The sequence below is a fragment of the Oncorhynchus mykiss genome, chromosome 15, assembly GCF_057628025.1.
Source record: "Oncorhynchus mykiss isolate SJ-2025 chromosome 15, ASM5762802v1, whole genome shotgun sequence".
NCBI lineage: Eukaryota > Metazoa > Chordata > Actinopteri > Salmoniformes > Salmonidae > Oncorhynchus > Oncorhynchus mykiss.
This window is the reverse complement of record NC_143036.1, coordinates 53,001,487-53,023,950: the sequence shown is the minus strand read 5'-3', so window position 1 is coordinate 53,023,950 and position 22,464 is coordinate 53,001,487.

Sequence of the window (22,464 nt, the reverse complement as noted above, 5' to 3'; positions counted from 1 at the left end):
ACGTGACACTGACAGAAATTGCATGAAGAAATACAAAATACAATTTTTTTTCTCAGCATTTGCACAGTAGGGGAGAGAGGGAACAAGTGGCTTATCTGATGTTGTCTGATTATCACTATTGGGTTGTGTGTCGTCCAATCTCACTTTCATTATCTGATTCATCACCTTGGCAACACATACTCTTCTAATATAAGTGTGGGAGTTATATTATGGACTGTGCTTGACAATGTCTGTCCTTTTTTGTAATATGTTTCTGTTCTAATTTATACACTACATGATCAAAATCTTCTAAAATCTCATTCCAAAATCATGGCCATTAATACGGAGTTGTCCCCCCCTTTGCTGCTGTAACAGCTTCCACTCTTCTGAGAAGGCTTTGCGCTAGATGTTGGAACATTGCTGTGAGACTTGCTTATTTTCAGCCACAAGAGCATTAGTGAGCTCAGGCAATGATGTTGGGCGATTAGGCCTGGCTTGCAGTCGGCGTTCCAATTCACCCCAAAGGTGTTTGACGGGGTTGAGGTCAGAGCTCTGTGCATGCCAGTCAAGTTCTTCCACACCGATCTCAACAAACCATTTCTTTATGGACCTCGCTTTGTGCATGGGGGCATTGTCATGCTGAAACAGGAAAAGCCCAAACTATTGCCACAAAATTAGAAGCACAGAATTGTCTAAAATGCCATTGTATGCTGTAGCGTTAAGATTTCCCTTCACTGGAACTAACGGCCTAGCCCGAACCATGAAAAACCACCCTCAACCATCATTCCTCCTCCACCAAACTTTACAGTTGGCATTATGCATCGGGGAAGGTAGCATTCTCCTGGCATCCGCCAAACCCAGATTCTTCCGTCGGACTTCCAGATGGTGAAGCGTGATTCACCAGTTTCAAGATCTTCAGTTTCTTGCCATTTTCTTGCATGCAATATTTCTCAGAACAAGAATAGACTGACGAGTTTCAGAAGATAGTTACTTGTTTCTGGCCCTTTTGAGGCTGTAATGGAACCCACAAATGCTGATTATCCAGATACTCAACTAGTCTAAAGAAGGCCAATTTTATTGCTTCTTTAATCAGAAAAACAGTTTTCAGCTGTGCTAACATAATTGCAGAAGGGTTTTCTAATGATCAATTAGCCTTTTAAACTTGGATTAGCTAACACAACGTGCCATTGGAACACAGGTTTGATGGTTGCAGATAATGGGTCTCTGTACGCCTATGTAGATATTCCATAACAAATCTGCCGTTTCCAGCTACAATAGTCATTTACAACATTAACGTCCAGACTGTATTTCTGATCATTTTGATGTTATTTTAACGGACAAAAAAATGTGCTTTTCTTTCAAAAACAAGGACATTTCTAAGTGACCCCAAACTTTTGAATGATAGTGTACTTTTGTACATAGTGTATGTTCAGTCCGTATACCCTGGCACATTTTTGTTTATTTGTTTTTTATTTATCCATTATTTTACCAGGTAAGTTGACTGAGAACACGTTCTCATTTACATAAACCAGATACATCCTTCCATCTGTCACGGGTCCATTTCCCATGGGTCTAGTTAATAACACACTGGGTCTCTTTCATTATAGTGGAAACACAGAGTGCATCCTGGGTAAAATCCTGGGTAGCAAGCGATCCCTGAAGTCAGCATCTTCTCCCTAAGGTAGTGTCTGACCTATGCAAAACCCAACATCTGACACCCCATCAAATAAAAAGACAGGTCAACCACGGACAAGGATCCTCTTTTTCTTATTTTCCTATGAGTCTGGTTATTGTTTTGTTTTTCCTCTGATGTCTCCTCCTCATCCCGTAGCCTCACACTCAGCGAGGGCCATCATGCCTGGGGAAGGTTAATACGGTCGGACAGGACAAAGAGGTGGATCCCCATTCCCAAACATGACCACGTCGGTCGTATTGCTGAACCCCAGGCTTGGCATTAACATTCGGTCCACACACACGTCCACGTCCCCCCCCCCCACACACACACAAACACACACATACACACACACACCAGCCAGCCAGCCAGCCAGCCAGCATGTTCAGCCTCATCAGTGCAATCTGCTGTTCTGATTCCTAATAAAATCCCAGCCACCGGGAAAAGAGATGCTGGTTGCATCCGATGCACTTTGCTGGTTTGGGTCCCAAAACTTCATCAGGCTGATTTCACTCATTTGACAATTCAATGATTATTTCCCATTTGCCTCCCTTCTCTGATGTGTCAAACAAGTGGAAAGAAGCTGCAGACATGCTTAAAGGAGGTGCACTCATTATCTTCAGCTACTGTACTGTGTTTCCTATTTTCTTTATGGAAACCCAAGTAATGACCAACTGATTGAAATCGTACAGATGCAACACAGGTTTAATTTTCCTGACTCGCATTCAGATTCTACGAATCAAGAGCTGGTTTCTGGGTTTCATTGCTTTGTCAATGTGCTTGTCTAACAGTGTGGTTTCTGTATAGCTAGGTCACATTTTGTTCTGTATCTGAGATACTTTGTATTCATAATGAGTGTAACCTATTATACAATTTATTTTTACCTGAAATTGTTATTGTACATAATTGTCTGTTCCTGGAAAAGCTATTTGTCCATCAATTTTTTTATCCACTAACAATGCTTTTCAACCACAGTGACTGAAGGGACACTTTGTACTCTCCTCAATAGCTTCGACTGAAGTTCTCTAAGTCATTGTCAGAACAGAGAATTTTCTTCTCATCATGATGACCAATATGAACTTCAGTTTTTTCGTAGAGTTTTCTTCTCTTTCTGTTTCTCAGAAATGTGTTGACAACTGCCCTAAGCAACAGGCCCTGTAGTTTGTGGCATAATATGTTCTCGCATGGAGAGAATTTCCACTCACAAACCTCAGGGCATGGGCCAGCACTAAAACAAGAGGAAGTAAAATAACATTACAGATGGCTGTGAATGGCTCACTAACACATACACGCATGTGCGCAGTCACGCACACCTGCTCTTCTTGCCTATACAGTGCCTTTCTGAAGTATTCAGAAATACTACTTTTTCCCCCAAAAATGTTTACCTTACAGCCTTATTAAAAATGTATTAAATTGTTTTTTTTCCCCCCATCACAATCTACGCACAATGCAACATAATGACAAAGCAAAAACATGTTTTATAAATGTTTGCTAATTTATAAATAAATGTACAAACTGAAATATTATATTTACATACCGTAAGTATTCAGGCCATTTACTCAGTACTTTGTTGAAGCACCTTTGGCAGTAATTACAGCTTCGACTCCTCGTGGGTATGACGCTACAAGCTTGGCACACCTGTCTTTGGGGAGTTTCTCCTATTCTTCTCTGCAGATCCTCTCAGGTCTCTCCAGATATGTTTGATTGGTATCAAGTCCAGGCTCTGGCTCGGTCACTCAAGGACATTCAGAGACTTGTCCCGAAGCCACTCCTGTAATGTCTTGGCTGTGTGCTTAGGGTCGTTGTCCTGTTGGAATGTGAACCTTAGCCCCAGTCTGAGGTCCTGAGTGCTCTGTAGCAGGTTTTCATCAAGGATCTCTCTGTACTTTGCTCCGTTCATCTTTCCCTCGATCCTGACTAGTCTCCCAGTCCATGCCAATGAAAAACATTCCCACAGCATTATGCTGCCACCACCTTGCTTCACAGTAGGGATGGTGCCAGGTTTTCTTCAAACATGACGCTTGGCATTCAGGCCAAAGAGTTCAATCTTGGTTTCGTCAGACCATATAATCTTGTTTCTCATGGTCTGAGAGCCCTTTAGGTGTCTTTTGGCTAACTCCAAGCTGGCTGCCGTGCCTTTAATTGAGGAGTGGCTTCCGTCTGACCACTCTACCACAAAGGCCTGATTGGTGGAGAGCTGCAGAGATGGTTGTCCTTCTGAAAGGTTCTCCAATCTCCACAGAGTAACTGGCTTTCCCAGTACGTTATCATGGTGTTTCTGTTCTCAATATGGTGATTGACACTATGGCCTGTGCTTTGACACAATCCTGTCTTGGAGCTCTAAGGACAATTACTTCAGCCTCATGGCTTGGTTTTTGCTCTGACATGCACTGTCAACTGTTGGACCTTGTATAGACAGGTGTGTGCCTTTCAAAATCATGTCCAATCATTTTAATTTACCACAGGTGGAATCCAATCAAGTTGTTGAAACATCTCAAGGATGATCAATGGAAACAGGACGCACCTGAGCTCAATTTCAAGTCTCATAGCAAAGGGTCTGAATACCTATGAAAATAAGCTATTTCTGTTTTTTACCATTTCAAAAAACATACATTGAATACATTTTAGAGTAAGTCTGTAACTTAACAACATGTGGAAAAAGTAAAGGGGATGAATACTTTCCGAATGCACTGTATGTCAAAGTGTTTGTGTGGAGTTGGATAGAATACGCCCCTCCTGCAGCTGCATCCATACTTATCTCAGTCAACAGGCAGGAGGGAATGTGACGCATGCTTTTGTCTGAGCCCACGTCCACCGCTCTTTACCACTCTACAAGCTGTTCTCCCTCTCTGTCTCTCTCTCTCTCTCTTTCTCTCTCTCTGTCTTTCTTTCTCTCTCTCTCTCTACCATCATCTCTTCTACCTCCTTTCAGCTTTATTGCACAGAGGCTTCCGGACAAACGCATTTAGCCCATAGCCAACCCATCAATTAGCACTGTTGCGCTGTGATCCGAAAGTAGCCCACATTGATTAAATATGAGATTTGCCATTGTGTCAATCACCATTTTGAAAGTGAGGACTCTTCACACCCTATTGAGAGCAGAAACATAGTGATAACATACTGGGAAAGCCTCCAATGTTATTGCCCACATTATCCTTAAGCTAAGCTAAGTGCTAAGCTTCCCCGTTAGCTGCCAGAGCAAAGGGGTTTGGCTACAGAGGCGCAAAGCTAGCCCGCTCCAATAACACTGCAGCAGAGTCCTAGCCTGCAACCTGACTTAATGCACCAGGCAGGCGGGCAGGCAGGCAGCATCCTAAATCAGCTAGGAGATCACATGCCTTTTAGAGAAATGAAGACTACTTCATGTAAATCCAATCCAAGTGGAGCTGTGTAAATCTTAAGGGAGAATGTACTACAGTACAACATTGCCTATAGTCAGTGTTCACTTCACTATAGATTCTAAGGAGGAGTTTTCCATTTGGTGGATATTTCGCTAGCTGCTCGACTAATCTTGTCTAAGTGTAGCGAGTATCAATCCTGGCAAGTTTGATTAATGAAATTGATATAGTGTGGCAATGGGCATTTCCATAACCTGTTTGATGTATTGTTCTGCAGGTGGTGTCATCGTCGTTAACAAGGCTTACCAGTGTCACCTAATAAATGAGCAAAGGTTTTCTGTCTTTCGCAAATGAAGATGTATCACCGCGCGTGTCACCCAGATCAGGGATCAAACCCCTATCTTGACTTGGATCCTCTTCACACAGAACTGAACGCTTCCACTATCTTGTAAAAATAGGGGGAAAAACATGATGCATGCATGTATTCATGCTGATACTGTATTCTGTGTTCATATTTGAGTGGATTGAACAGTTCCAAATGGCACCATATTCCCTTCATAGTGCACTACTTTTGACCAGGGCCTATAGGGGTCTGGTCAAAAGTAGTGCACTATATAGGGCAGTGGTCACCAACCTCAAGAGTCAAGATCAATTTAAACATGACTTAAAAAACACAAGCCTATGCATTATTGACCAATTAAAAACAGTACTGTAGCAATGAGGTTTGTGCAGTAGCCTATAGGTCAGTGATGGAAAAAGTACTAAATTGTCATACTTGAGTAAAAGTAAAGATACCTCAATAGAAAATGACTCAAATAAAAGTGAAAGTCACTCAGTAAAATACTACTTGAGTAAAAGTCTAAAAGTATCTGGTTTTAAATATACTTATGTATCAAAAGTAAATGGTATTCTTAAAATGTATCAACAGTAAAAGTAAAAGTATATTCCATTTCAAATTCCTTATATTACGCAAACCAGACGGTACAATTGTCTTGTTTTTTTTTATTGACGGATAGCTTGGGGCACACTCCAACACTCAGACATAATTTACAAACAAAGCATTTGTGTTTAGTGAGTCCGCCAGATCAAAATATACTGAGTACTTTTGGGTGTCAGGGAAAATGTATAGAGTACAAAATACACTATTTTCTTTAGGAATGTAGTGAAGTCAAATTAAAAGTTGGCAAAAATATAACTAGTAAAGTACACATACTCCAAAAAACAGTGGTAGTACTTTAAAGTAGTACTTTAAAGTATGTTTACATAAGTACTTTACACCACTACTATAGGCTCAATACATTATCACTAGCTATACTTGAATTTCCCTGCCAATGTTGTTCTTCTCAGACAATTTTGAAATTCTATTAAACATTTTAGGTATACGATCACACTGGTAATGGATCATTTTTTGTTTTACTTGTGAGGCACAGCTGAGTGAGCATAATGATTGGCTTTGTTTTACTGGACTGACGGCCTGCATCTGATGGTGAGTCTGAGGGGAGGGAAGGAGCAGTGGTGAGGCTGCCTCTCACCCAACTCACCGTCCCTCCTCTTTCCCTCCTCTGAGAAAAGGGTACACAGTTCCAGCTGATGGAGAAACTCAAGTTGCACTGCATTATATGACCAGAGAAAGTGAAATATTCCTCGATATTAAAAAAGACAAGCCGCTAATAATAACAGCGCAAGCTTATCAGAACACTTTGTTACTCATTTATTAAAGCTGCAGTGCTGGTTGTAGCGTGAGTGGAAGTAAGGGAAGGAAGAATGTGCATTTTGTGTGTTGACAGTGCTACTGAACAACAACTTAAACATGAGCTTACTCAGAAAAACAACAACTCTGCAGTATTTGTTGAGTCTCTCTCATAGTCATGGTTTAAAATGTTTTGAAATCTCACAGTGGTAACATTGCTGTGCGTTCGAGGCTTCTTTTTACAGTCCACGGCTCGGCGAAACTGTGCAGACACGGTGATCTGAGGTATCTGATTGGCCAGCTGTTGGCCTATAGGTGCACTTGATTTTCTCTCTGGGCCTTGCAGGTAGGCAGAGTTTTTTTTTTATTTTTTATTTTTTATTTCACCTTTATTTAACCAGGTAGACCAGTTGAGAACAAGTTCTCATTTACAACTGCGACCTGGCCAAGATAAAGCAAAGAAGTGCGACACAAACAACAACATAGAGTTACACATGGAGTTCCGTCTTCAGACACATGAAATGGTTCAGAATGGGAACACTTTGCCTCCCAGGCACTAGGCCTGCAGAATCAAGTGCTCCTGACACCAACAGCGCCAAACAAATAAATAAACTGAAATGCCTCGGAGATGGACTGGTTGCTAACCACTTATATAGGGGATAGGGGGTCATTTAGGATGCATACCTTATCATCACATTGATTGGTAATACTTTACTTGAACCCTCTGATTTATAGTGTGCATGTACGTAAATTGAGTTGTGGCTATTTATTACTGACGTGGGTGGATAGATTTAATGGGGGGACTGAATATTATACAAAGGACACTCCTCTACAGTCATGTATAATTATACCTTCTGTTGTAGGGCTTGACTTTGTTTTTTTAGACACTCTCCTGTTCTATTCTTTCTCTGTTTGAACATCACAAACGTCACTCAAAAACACGAGGAGCGTCATTTTGAAATCATTACCAGTGGAGTCAGAATGAGAACGAGCTGCACGGATTCACTGTGTTTACATCAGCTACATCAGAGGTGACAGATGCAGTCAGCATCCAGTTGATCATTAACTCTGTCTCTACCGATGTAGAACTCAGGAATTAGCCTGACATTTTGATCAGGTTTCCTCTGACTGGATGACAGTTAAACATTAGGGGATTCCTTCCAATCCTGCCATTGTTTTGGGGGAGATCAAAAGGAAAAATCAATTCCAGAACACCCATTGTGATGACTGATGAAGGAAACCGAGGAGAGGAGACCTTTGAATTATCCTAGCTACATGTTGGGGTATTGGTACAAGTACAATTTGGGTATTGATCCAATGGTTAAATGACAGGGAAGCCAGTACTCCTTTTTTTATTGAGAAAATGATGGGGGATCTCTCTCTCTCTCTCTCCCTCTCGCTCTCTTGCTGCAGCAGTCAGAACAGGGTTTCTGCCTCACCGGGTGTGTCTTCCTATATCTCCGTCACAGAGGGGCCTTAACAGACCTGTTATCGCTCCATCTCCTATCAGTCATTCCCGCCGCATCCTGCCATCCCAGCATTCATAGCTCCTGGTTGATAGCCCTCCGCGGAGTCGTAGCTGGGTTATCGCCTGTCATTGTAGCGATGCCAGTCGCCTCTCTGGATATTGGGTAAAGAGAGCTATCTTATTAACAGCACTCTCCCTTCAGGGGAATGCTACCCCCATCCAAAACAGATTCCAGATTCCTTCTCACACATGCCACCAACAAGAGGAGAGCCCCATAGGCTTTTATGAAGGCTTCAGGTATTGGTTGATGTTTGTTTTAATGTGAACCAATGATTCACCTGATCCTGTTTTTGCTGTTGCTGTGTGATTTTCGATGCCATCTTTAATCGTGACTTATCCTAGATCCAAGTCCCAAATAAGACTAAGCTGTGTTGCCAGCATAACAACATCCCACCATCTACAATTTGCCCGATTTCTATGTCACACAACAAGAGAGAACACATTTGGACAATCTTGGACAGTTCTTTGTTAGGAACTGGGGCAAAGAAAGGGGAAAAAACGGTATTTCTTGGACCCATCTGTGGATGGATGATTCATGGTCCCAGTATATTACAGATTGAGATGTTATTATCAAACACTGGCCTTCTGGCCCCCTGCCTCACATGGGAGTGGGATGGAGGGATGGGTGGATGAAGGGATGTCGGTATGAAGGGAGGTAGAATGGGGGGTAGCTCTCACCATACTTCACTGCACCCTTGCCCATCTGTGAGTGTCTGACTATACAATCTAATAAAAGGACACAAAGAATGAACAATTTGTTCCCAAGGGGCTGTCTGATGTACCATGTCCATCATGAACACAAAACTTTGTGAAAAAGTTTGGCTTGCTAAGTGTAATATTGTGCTCCTGGGTTATATTTTGAAATGTGTTTTCGGAGCTGGTTCATTATACAGCGCAATGGTTGAACATAAAACTGTAATGGCAGGGTCTGAATAAACACGGGCTGTTTTATGACTTTGCTTCTAGAGCAGATGAGGCATGATGATGGTTCTGTGGGGAGAGATGGAGGTGAATAATGACAGCGTGTGATGTTAGATAGATAACCACTAACCTTAAAACACATTCGACAATGGGCGGTAGGTCTGGGCTGGGCCCTTAACTTGAACACTCAAGAGTTTTTATGCAATCATATATTTGCACTTCTATGCCTTTGTATCAATCAGACAGCTCCTGAGTCAGCAGTAATGTAATTCAAACAACCGTGTTATATATAAGGTAATGACGCTATTCTATTTGAAGTACATTTTCTCATTAGTTCGGTTCAGGTTGGACTTTGTAATCCCTATAGCTTCCAGGCTTGTCTTGCACTCTTGCTCCCTCTCTCTGTCTCTCTTATGGACTGTACTTCCTTTCATATCGTTCATGCTTCTCCATATCTTTTCCCCGTGTATCCAACTCCCCATTGGCGATGAAGGGGTTCATCTTCTTCTACTTTTGATATCAGGCCAAAAGTGTGGATGACTGAAACACATGCCTAGTCATAAAGAAAAACCTAACAGCTGTTGGAGGTTTGTTCTCGAGGGTTGTCATGGTGACAGCTCACCATGTCTGTCTACCCGCCTCGCTCTGTGTTTTCACAGTCCACTGCAATAACACTTAGGGCTCTGAAATGACTCAGGACAGTTTCTTGTCAGTGCAAATGCCTTTGACAGCACATCCAAGCCATTTACGATATTCTGGGTTCAAATCTAAAGTTCATGCGAAACATTGAAGAGCATATTGGGGTTGTACATTAGCCTTGTTTGTGAATCCAAGATGGCGTAGCAGTGCAGACGTGTTTTGTTCATCCTCTCGTGTACTTTGTATTTTTCGTAATTTTTATTTTCAATAAAATTTTTATTTTCCATTTTAATTCAATTATACCTTCAGGTAACCGGCCTCACCCAATGTGATATGGAACCGCTATTATTGTTTTATTTTAGACCTTATAGCAAGAACCACCTAGCCATCAGAAGCTAACCAGCTAATTAGCTACAAGCTATTTAGTCATTGTTAGCCACTGCTAGCGGCCTTTACCTTCTACACAGATACCAGCCCTTTTTTCTTAGCCTGGATAATACTTGCCAGCCTACCAGTATCGGACTGTCTCTCCACTACAACGCCGGATTCCTGCTGTAATCCCTGGACCATTACTCCTGACCTTCACAGCTAGCTAGCACCCACCGAGTTACCCAGTACCGAAGCTATCCCTGAGGCCCACCTCCCGGCCAACTCAGTTGTTCACCCGGACTCCACCCAAACACGGCTAGAACCCACTACTCCACCAGATCCTTACTGTAAGCTCTGGACCTTGGCACCGGCTCACCGCTGCTACCGAGTGGCTATAGGGCTGACGCCCCTGCCCCGAAGCTAGCACCAGTTAGCCATGAGCCAGGCGCATCTCCCAGCTGGCAAACTAAATTACTACAACTACAATACCTCTTTCGCCATCTGGCTTGGATCCTTTGTCGACACGGCGCCCAGCCGCGGCACCACAACTGGTCTGCCGACGAATACTCCATCCGCTGTGCCTTCAACCGGCCTCCGTCGGACGTCGGAGCAGACACTTCTACTAGCCCCGGGCTACTAACTTTAAAGGCTGTGTCGCCCGCGGTTTCCCTGTTCCATCTATTGCTGCCCCCTGGACCCTATGATCACTTGGCAATGTAGCTGATGCCTGCTGGACTGTCCATTAATCACGGTACTCCATTCTGATTATTTTGTTGTTTATCTGTCGGCCCCAGCCGCGAACTTAGGCTCTGTGTGTAGTTTATCGACCCTCTCTGCCCATTCATCGCCATTTTACCTGTTGTTGTTTTAGCTGATTAGCTGTTGCTGTCTTACCTATTGTTGTCTTAGCTGGCTCTCCCAATCAACACCTGTGATTACTTTATGCCTCGCTGTATGTCTCTCTCAAATGTCAATATGCCTTGAATACTGTTGTTTAGGTTAGTTATCATTCTTTTAGTTTACAATGGAGCCCCTAGTCCCACTCATCATACCTCTGACATCTCCTTTGTCCCACCTCCCACACATGCGGTGACCTCACCCATTATAATCAGTATGTCCAGAGATACAACCTCTCTTATCATCACTCAGTGCCTGGGCTTACCTCCGCTGTACCCGCACCCCAAACCCCTGTCTGTGCATTATGCCCTGAATATATTCTACCATGCCCAGAAATCTGTTCTGTTCTTTTATTCTTCGTCCCCAATGCTCTAGGCGAGCAGTTTTGATAGCCTTTAGCCATACCCTCATCCTACTCCTCCTCTGTTCCTCGGGTGATGTGGAGGTAAACCCAGGCCCTCTGTGTCCCCAGGCACCCTCATTTGTTGACTTCTGTGATCGAAAAAGCCATGGTTTCATGCATATTAACATCAGAAGCCTCCTCCCTAAGTTTGTTTTATTCACTACTTTAGCACACTCCGCCAACCCTAATCTCCTTGCCATGTCTGAATCCTGGCTTAGGAAGGTCACCAAAACTTCGGAGATTTCCATACACAACTACAACATTTTCCGTCAAGATAGAACTGCCAAAGGGGGAGGAGTTGCAATCTACTGCAGAGATAGCCTGCAAAGTTCTATCGTACTTTCCAGGTCTATACCTAAATAGTTTGAACTTCTAATTAAAAAAATGTATCTCTCCAGAAATAAGTCTCTCACTGTTGCCGCCTGCTATCGACCCCCCTCCGCTCCCAGCTGTGCCCTGGACACCATTTGTGATTTGATCGCCCCCCATCTAGCTTCAGAGTTCGTTCTGTTAGGTGACCTAAACTGGAATATGCTTAACACCCCGGCAGTCCTACAATCTAAGCTAGATGCCCTCAATCTCACAGAAATCATCAAGGAACCAACCAGATACAACCCTAAATCCGTAAACATGGGCACCCTCATAGACATTATCCTGACCAACTTGCCCTACAAATACACCTCCGCTGTTTTCAATCAGGATCAAACGACCACCCCTCATCACTGTCAAACGCTCCCTAAAACACTTCTGCGAGCAGGCCTTTCTAATCGATCTGGCCTGAGTATCCTGGAAGGATATTGACCTCATCCCGTCAGTCGAGGATGCATGGTCATTCTTTAAAAGTAATTTCCTCACCATCTTAGATAAGCATGCCCCGTTCAGAAAATGCAGAACTAAGAACAGATATAGACATTGGTTCACTCCAGACCTGACTGCCTTTGACCAGCACAAAAACATCCTGTGGCGGACTGCAATAACATTGAATATTCCCCGCGATATGCAACTCTTCAGGGAATTCAGGAACAAATACACACAGTCAGTCAGGAAAGCAAAGGCTAGCTTTTTCAAGCAGAAATTTACTTCCTGTAGCTCTAACTCCAAAAAGTTTTGGGACTCTGTAGTCCCAAAACTCCTCCCAGCTGTCCACTGCACTGAGGCAAGGTAACACGGTCACCACCGATAAATCCATGATAATTGAAAGTTTCAATAAGCATTTCTCCACGGCTGGCTATGCCTTCCTCCTGGCTACTCCAACCCCGCCAACAGCTCCGCCCCCCCACCCCCCACACACACAGCTACTCGCCCATCCTCCCCAGCTTCTTCTTCACCCAAATCCAGATAGCAGATGTTCTGAAAGTGCTGCAAAACCTGGACCCGTACAAATCAGCTGGGCTAGACAATCTGGACCCTCTCTTTTTAAAACTATCCACCTCCATTGTTGCGACTCATATTACCAGCCTGTTCAACCTCTCTTTCGTATCGTCCGAGATCCCTACAGATTGGAAAGCTGTCGCGGTCATCCCCCTCTTCAAAGGGGATGACACCCTAGACCCTAACTGTTACAGACCTATATCCATCCTGCCCTACCTATCTAAAGTCTTCGAAAGCCAAGTTAATAAACAGATCACTGACTGTTTTGAATCCCACCGTACCTTCTCCTCTGTGCAATCCAGTTTCCGAGCCGGTCACGGGTGCACCTCAGCCACGCTCAAGGTACTGAACGATATCATAACCGCCATCGATAAAAGACAGTACTGTGCAGCTGTCTTCATCGACCTGGCCAAGGCTTTTGACTCTGTCAATCACCGTATTCTTATCGGCAGACTCAATAGCCTTGATTTTTCTAATGACTGCCTCGCCTGGTTCACCAACTACTTTTCAGACAGAGTTCAGTGTGTCAAATCGGAGGGCATGTTGTCCGGACCTCTGGTAGTCTCTATGGGGGTACCACAGGGTTCAATCCTTGGGCCGATTCTTTTCTCTGTATATATCAATGATATAGCTCTTGCTGCGGGCGATTCCCCTGATCCACCTCTACGCAGACGACACCATTCTGTATACTTCTGGCCTTTCCTTGGACACTGTGCTAACTAACCTCCAAACGAGCTTCATACATACTGCCATACAACACTCCTTTCGTGGCCTTCCGTGGCCTCCAACTGCTCTTAAAGCGCTAGTAAAACCAAATGCATACTTTTCAACCGTTCGCAGCCCGCACCCGCCCACCTGACTAGCATCACCACCCTGGACGTTCCAACCTAGAATATGTGGACAACTATAAATACCTAGGTGTCTGGTTAGACTGTAAATTCTCCTTCCAAACTCATATTAAACATCTCCAATCCAAAATCAAATCTAAAATTGGCTTTCTATTTCGCAACAAAGCCTCCTTCACTCACGCAGCCAAACTCACTCTAATAAAACTGACTATCCTACCGATCCTCGACTTTGGCAATGTCATCTACAAAATAGCTTCCAATACTCTACTAAGCAAACTGGATGCAGTCTATCACAGTGCCGTCTGTTTTGTTACCAAATCACCTTGTACCACCCACCACTGCGACCTGTATTCTCTAGTCGGCTGGCCCTCGCTACGTATTCGTCACCAGACCCACTGGCTCCAGGTCATCTATAAGTCTATGTTAGGTCAAGCTCCGCTTTATCTCAGTTCACTGGTCACGATAACAACACCTACCCGTAGCACACGTTCCAGCAGGTATATCTCACTGATCATCCCCAAAGCCAACACCTCATTTGGCCGCCTTTCCTTCCACTTCTCTGCTGCCAGTGACTGGAACGAATTGCAAAAATCGCTTTTGCACACCAGTATCTCTACTTGCACATCATCATCTGCTCATTTATCACTCCAGTGTTAATCTGCTAAATTGTAATTGTTTGCTCCTATGGCCTATTTATTGCCTACCTCCTCATGCCTTTTGCACACACTGTATATAGACTTTCTTTTTTTCTACTGTGTCATTGGCTTGTTTATTGTTTATTCCATGTGTAACTCTGTGTTGTTGTCTGTGTCACACTGCTTTGCTTTATCTTGGCCAGGTCGCAGTTGTAAATGAGAACTTGTTCAACTAGCCTACCTGGTTAAATGAAGGTGAAATTCGCTTTCAACAGCCAGGATTATTTCCCCCTAATTGCAATGAAAACAGAACTTGTAATAATCTATACAAGGTGTTATATAAGGTCCTCCTGAGAGGTGAGCCGCCACCTGCCATTAGGCTATAAAACAACAGATAATTACTGAGTTTGCATTTATTGGCAGCATAATTCTGTATGTGACTTCACTCAACCTTGAGTCCCTTTAAATGCACTCATTCACCTCTTGCCAAGCTTAATTACCTCATTCAGCATTCACCATTCAATATCCCCTCTGAGTTCTGTGAATGAAAACATTCAAGAAATAATCTTGTCACATGGCCTCTAATAGGGTTTGGGGGAGGAATGTCAAATATCACAAAACTGCTGTTTGAATATTCAGAATAAGCCTTTTGGGGGAGAACTCCCTTGACACATGTCAGCTTTGCCGACAGGAATTTCATGGTTCATGTTTGACATTAATCTTGTTTTTAAGAGGGGCTACTTATCTGAATTGGCTGCGTACTTCAAGGACCCTGCATGTCTGGAATTCATCAAGCAACAAAGCTATTTCTGTCAGGTTCAGGAAGCAGAAAACTTGATATTAAATCAAACCTATTTATTTTATCAAATGAATTTTTTTAAACAAACATTATTAAGGTGTGCCCTCAGTCTTTTTTTATACTACTGCTTTTGTCTATGGTTTTGTTCATGGAAACTAGGCTATTGTACCTGCATGTGTGTGGGTGGATAGAGAGCTTGGTGAGACAAAGCCAAGTGAACGATGCCTCTCGGCACTAATATTGCAGCAAAGAAAATCACATAGACTCAACCCCCCTGGCATCCAATTTATTTTTAACTCGTCTCTTGCTCTTGCCCTGCTGTCTGCGAAAGATGCTCTTCGCTTTCTACTACAGCATGTGGTTAGCAATGCATGAACACAGCACAAACATCCCATGCGCACATTGATAAATACATTTCACTGCCTGGCTCACAGAGACCTGCAGAGCATGAAAAGGTAGGGCTGTGACCACGGTAGAGAATTGATATTCCTGTAATATGGTTCAATTCTCTGAGAGGGTAATTGTCCACAAGTGACAGTAATTCAATCAATGAGGAATGGACTTCTGAGGAAAGCAAAAAGTGAGACACATAGGTAATAATTAGCAGAAAATCACTGTTCATTAGGGCTATTTGGTCAGTAATGACCAATATCTGTAAATCCATACTGTACAAATAGGGCCTTATTATTGTGGCATTAGTGATGTGATAACAGACTTGAAGGATGTTCTGATTCGTGAACAGAATGGTGTGGGTGGACTAGTTCTGTAATGTAATCGGCAGCTCACAGTCTGCAGGGTCTCTGAAGTGCTTAGAGCTTTGAGGGGAGGTGTGTGTGAGCGTGCGTGCGTGCACCCGTGCGTGCGCGTGTTAATTCATCAGTGTGTGTGTGTTGAACCAGTTTACAGTAACGTGGTTGGTGGGCGCTGTTGTATCGAATTGATTCAACATTTCATGGGCTGTCTACTGTCATCCAAGCCCTGCGATTTTTACTGTAAAGTAAATATGGTTTCTGGGGTTTCCCTGTAATGGTAACCTACAGGACAGGACACTCATTCAGCGCAGCTCACGTTGTCCTCACCTATCCTAGTCATTATCAGACACTGACCTACACAGATCCAGGGTGGCAGGTAGCCTAGTGGTTAGAGTGTTGGGACAGTAACCAAAAGGTTGCTAGATTGAATCCTTGAATTGACAAGGTAAAAATCTGTTGTTCTGCCCCTGAACAAGGCAGTTAACCCACTGTTTCTAGGCTGTTGAAAATAAGAATTTGTTCTCAACTTACTTGCCTAGTTAAATAAATGTTAAAAAAATCCCTCTTGAACCTTCACAATGATGATGTACTGACGCATGTGTTTTAGGAGTCATTTTCAGGCCAATCAGGCATATCCCACTTTATGTCTCTGCTGTTAACACTGCTCTGATGAAGCATGAAAGTACCTCGCTCACTCACCTTGAGTTTGGATGTTCGAGGGGAGAGAGGTGTGTGTGTGTGTGTGTGTGTGTGTGTGTGTGTGTGTGTGTGTGTGTGTGTGTGTGTGTGTGTGTGTGTGTGTGTGTGTGTGTGTGTGTGTGTGTGTGTGTGGGTGTGTGTGTGTCGAGTGCCTCTCCAGACTAGCACTTTGAGAATGAGAGGCGCTGCCTTTGTTACAAGTTGAATCACTAGCCTGGAGGCAGGTGTGTTAACACTATCATTCCTACTTTGTGATGTCTACACATGTGAAAACCAACTACAAAAAAGGTGCTATCTAAGAGGGAACTTCAGCAGTTCGCACAGGAGAACCCAATGAAGAACCCTTTTTGGTTCCAGGTAGAATCTTTTTGGGTTCCATGTAGGACCATTTCCACAGAGGGTTCTACATAGAAGCCAAAATGGTTCTACGTGGACCCAGAAAATATTCTCCCTGTAAACAAATATGGTTCTCCTATTGGGACAGCTGAAGAACCCCTCTGGAACCCTTTTTTTCTTGTAGTTTCTGTATTTGAGGATGGCTACATACATCATACATTTGCTTATAATCTACCACAACATATGTTTCAGAAATATAGTCAGCTATTAAAGATTGAACATCACATAACACTATCTCCTCAAAATTAAAAAGTCAGTTCATTCTTTTGACGCTGATTCTACATACTGTCATCATATTCCATAATACTCTCTCTGACAATGGCACAACATGGTGGCCTACAGTAGTATCCTCCTTGCCAACCACATCTGTACACTACTGCACAAATCTGACAGAACAGGGTTTCCTGAAAGGCCTCTGTGTTTCTTCTTTGTTGCTGCGGAGAGTGTCTCTGTGAAAACAGACACTCATGTTTGAGCTTGTGGGATGTTCAGTGGCTAAGTGACGTTTGGCCAATTGGGCTTGGCAGTTCTGTCATCCGTTTTGAGACGAGAACCCCTTTGGCTGGGCCTGTGGAGCTAGCAGTCAGGGCAGCAGGGTGATGAATGGGAGAGTTCATAGAGAGCAGGATGTGGGCCCTGCCTGGCTGCACTCAACCTACTGTATGATGGTGGGACTGGGAAAGACACATCATCCAGAAAGCGAGGTCAGTACAGGTGCATCAAAGCTGGGACCGAGAGACTGACAAACAGCTTCTATCTCAAGGCCATCAGACTGTTAAATAGCCATCACTAGCACATAGAGGCTGCTGCCTACATGCATAGACTTGAAATCACTGGCCACTTTAATAAATGGAACACTAGTCACTTTAATAATGTTTACATACAGTGCCTTGCGAAAGTATTCGACCCCTTGAACTTTGCGACCGTTTGCCACATTTCAGGCTTCAAACATAAAGATATAAAACTGTATTTTTTTGTGAAGAATCAACAACAAGTGGGACACAATCATGAAGTGGAACGACATTTATTGGATATTTCAAACTTTTTTAACGAATCAAAAACTGAAAAATTGGGCGTGCAAAATTATTCAGCCCCTTTACTTTCAGTGCAGCAAACTCTCTCCAGAAGTTCAGTGAGGATCTCTGAATGATCCAATGTTGACCTAAATGACTAATGATGATAAATACAATCCATCTGTGTGTAATCAAGTCTCCGTATAAATGCACCTGCACTGTGATAGTCTCAGAGGTCCGTTAAAAGCGTAGAGAGCATCATGAAGAACAAGGAACACACCAGGCAGGTCCGAGATACTGTTGTGAAGAAGTTTAAAGCCGGATTTGGATACAAAAAGATTTCCCAAGCTTTAAACATCCCAAGGAGCACTGTGCAAGCGATAATATTGAAATGGAAGGAGTATCAGACCACTGCAAATCTACCAAGACCTGGCCGTCCCTCTAAACTTTCAGCTCATACAAGGAGAAGACTGATCAGAGATGCAGCCAAGAGGCCCATGATCACTCTGGATGAACTGCAGAGATCTACAGCTGAGGTGGGAGACTCTGTCCATAGGACAACAATCAGTCGTATATTGCACAAATCTGTCCTTTATGGAAGAGTGGCAAGAAGAAAGACATTTCTTAAAGATATCCATTAAAATGTTGTTTAAAGTTTGCCACAAGCCACCTGGGAGACACACCAAACATGTGGAAGAAGGTGCTCTGGTCAGATGAAACCAAAATTGAACTTTTTGGCAACAATGCAAAACGTTATGTTTGGCGTAAAAGCAACACAGCTGAACACACCATCCCCACTGTCAAACATGGTGGTGACAGCATCATGGTTTGGGCCTGCTTTTCTTCAGCAGGGACAGGGAAGATGGTTAAAATTGATGGGAAGATGGATGGAGCCAAATACAGGACCATTCTGGAAGAAAACCTGATGGAGTCTGCAAAAGACCTGAGACTGGGACGGAGATTTGTCTTCCAACAAGAAAATGATCCAAAACATAAAGCAAAATCTACAATGGAATGGTTCAAAAATAAACATTTCCAGGTGTTAGAATGGCCAAGTCAAAGTCCAGACCTGAATCCAATCGAGAATCTGTGGAAAGAACTGAAAACTGCTGTTCACAAATGCTCTCCATCCAACCTCACTGAGCTCGAGCTGTTTTGCAAGGAGGAATGGGAAAAAAATTCAGTCTCTCGATGTGCAAAACTGATAGAGACATACCCCAAGCGACTTACAGCTGTAATCGCAGCAAAAGGTGGCGCTACAAAGTATTAACTTAAGGGGGCTGAATAATTTTGCACGCCCAATTTTTCAGTTTTTGATTTGTTAAAAAAGTTTGAAATATCCAATAAATGTCGTTCCACTTCATGATTGTGTCCCACTTGTTGTTGATTCTTCACAAAAAAATACAGTTTATATCTTTATGTTTGATGCCTGAAATGTGGCAAAAGGTCGCAAAGTTCAAGGGGGACGAATACTTTCGCAAGGCACTGTATCTTGCATTACTCATCTCATATGTACAGTATATACTGCATTCTATACTATTGTACTGTATTTTAGTCTATGCCGCTCTGACATTGCTCATCCATATAGAAACACAAGCATTTTGCTACACCCGCGATAACATCTGCTCAACACGTGTACGTGACCAATAATTTGATTTAAATCATCTTTACCAGAACTAAATCAAACTCTAGAGCACCTTTACTCCACACACAGAGATGCGTACAAAGCTCGCCCTCACCCTCCATTTGGCAAATCTGACCATAATTCCATCCTCCTGATTCCTGCTTACAAGCAAAATCTGCAGAAAGTACGAGCCACTCGCTCAAAACGGAAGTGGTCTGATGAAGCAGATGCTAAGCTACAGAACTGTTTTACCAGCACAGACTGGAATATGTTCCGGGATTCATCCGATGGCATTAAGGAGTTTACCACATCAGTCACCAGCTTCATCAATGAGTGCATCAATGACGTCGTCCCCACAGCGACCTCACGTACAGTGCTTTTGGGAAGAATTCAGACCCCTGGACTTTTTCCACATTTTGTTACGTTACAGCCTTACTCTCCCCCTCATCAATCTACACACAATCTCCCATAATGACAAAGCAAAAACAGGTTTGTAGAGCTTTTTGCAAATGTATTAAAAATAACAAAACTGAAATATAACATTTACATATCACATCAGACCCTTTACTCGGTACTTTGTTGAAGCACCTTTGGCAGTGATTACAGCCTCGAGTCTTCTTGGGTGTGACACTACGAGCTTGGCACACCTGTATTTGGGGAGTTTCTCCCATTCTTCTCTGCAGATCCTCTCAAGAGCTGTCAGGTTGGATGGGGAGCATCGCTGCACAGCTATTTTCAGGTCTCTCCAGAGAACTTCGATCGGGTTTAAGTCGGGGCTCTGGTTGGGCCACTCATGGACATTCAGAGACTTTTCCTGTAGCCACTCCTGCATTGTCTTGGCTATGTACTTAGGGTCGTTGTCCTGTTGGAAGGTGAACCTTTGCCCCAGTCCTGAGCACTCTGGAGCAGGTTTTCATCAAAAATCTCTCTGTACTTTTCTTTCATCTTTTCCTCAATCCTAACTAGTCTCCTGGTCCCTGCTGCTGAAAAACATCCTCACAGCATGATGTTGTCACCATGCTTCACGGTAAGGAGGTTTCCTCCAGATGTGACACTAGGCATTCAGGCCAAAGAGTTCAATCTTGGTTTCATCAGACCAGAGAATCCTGTTTCTCAGCGGGCTGTCACGTGCCTTTTACTGAGAAGTGGCTTCCGTCTGGCAACTCTACCATAAAGGCCTGATTGGTGGAGTGCTGCAGAGATGGCTGTCCTTCTGGCAGGTTCTCCCATCTCCACATAGAAACTCTGGAGCTCTGTCAGCGTTACCATCGGGTTCTTGGCATCTCCCTGACCAAGGACCTTCTCCCCGATTGCTTAGTTTTTTAGCTCTAGAAAAGGTCTTGGTGGTTGCAAACTTCTTACATTTAAGAATTCTGGAGGCAACTGTGTTATTGGGGACCTTCAATGTTGCAGAAATGTTTTGGTACCCTTCCCCAGATCTGTGCCTCGACACAATCCTGTCTCTGAGCTCTATGGACAATTCTTTCGACCTCATGGCTTGGATTTTGCTCTGACACGCACTGTCAAATGTGCGACCTTATAGACAGGTGTGTGCCTTTCCAAATCATGGCCAATCAATTGAATTTACCACAGATGGACTCCAAGTTGTAGAAAAATCTCAAGGATGATCAATGGAAACAGGATGCAGCTGAGCTCAATTTTGAGTCTCACAGCAAACGGTCTGACTAGTTATGTAAAAAAAATATATAAATTAGCAAACATTTCTTTAAACCTATTTTCGTTTTGTCCTTATGGGGTATTGTGTGTATATTGATGAATAAGGCTGTAAACTAACAAAATGTGGAAAATGCCAAGGGGCCTGAATACTTTCCAAATGAACTGTACATTGGGTCCCAGTCCAAAAAGAGTCAAATGTATTCTGACAACAGTGTTGAAATTTAAAATATGTCATTGAGTTTCACTCTGTACAATATTAACTTAAAATAACACGCTTTTTTACTCAATGCAGTATTGTTCATTATTCTAGAGTTAAATTTTGAGAGTAATGTTTACTCCTACCAGTGTCATTACAATTTACTCTGACTCATAATATTAAATAAATGGACTCTGATCAGGGTAAACACAGAAAAATTATATTACTACCATAAACCAGTCAACCCAAAATATTGCAGAACAGGATTTTATGGTAACATGGTGTAAAATCCTTGACATAAAATAAAGCAATAGGGGCAGTATGAATTGAAAGCCACATCCCCGTGCCTCCGTGGGGGAATTTCTAAATTGTTCTGATACTGTGTGCAAGCGTGGAAATGAAATCACATGAAGCAGTACTGGACCACAAACTAACTTGAATCACCACCACCACAGGACGTCTGTATGTCGAATGATCTGTGATGCGAAAGATCTTCAACGTCAACAACACGGGGTACCTTTTTTTGTCCATACAACTTTAAATGCATGAAAATGTTCACAAAGATAGTGTGTCTAAAGCAAATAACCAGCATGGTGTCATCCTTTACAATAATAGACTGGATTTCGTGAAACATTGGCATCTCACAAAGAACTTTAAGACAAACAACCAAATCTACATTCCCTTGATGTTTGGCCCATTTTACACTCAAAACCTCAGTGGAAGAAGGCACCCGGAGTGCGTTTGGTAGCTCATGAGCTTCTTCCATTACATTCAAGGGCACCCTTTTCCCTGGACCAATATATCTAGGGCAAATGTTTCCTAGTTGTATGCCATGTCACTTTGGTGTTTCTTGGCCAAAGCTTGTCACTTTTTTCTCTGTGTGTTTTGCTTCATAGCGCAATACAACAGCAATGGAGAATTGGGAATTGGCCTGATTTTCTGAATACATCGCAGCTGACGCACCATAAAATCATGCTTCGGTAACAACCTTTTTCCAGAAAACAAATGCTTGAACAAT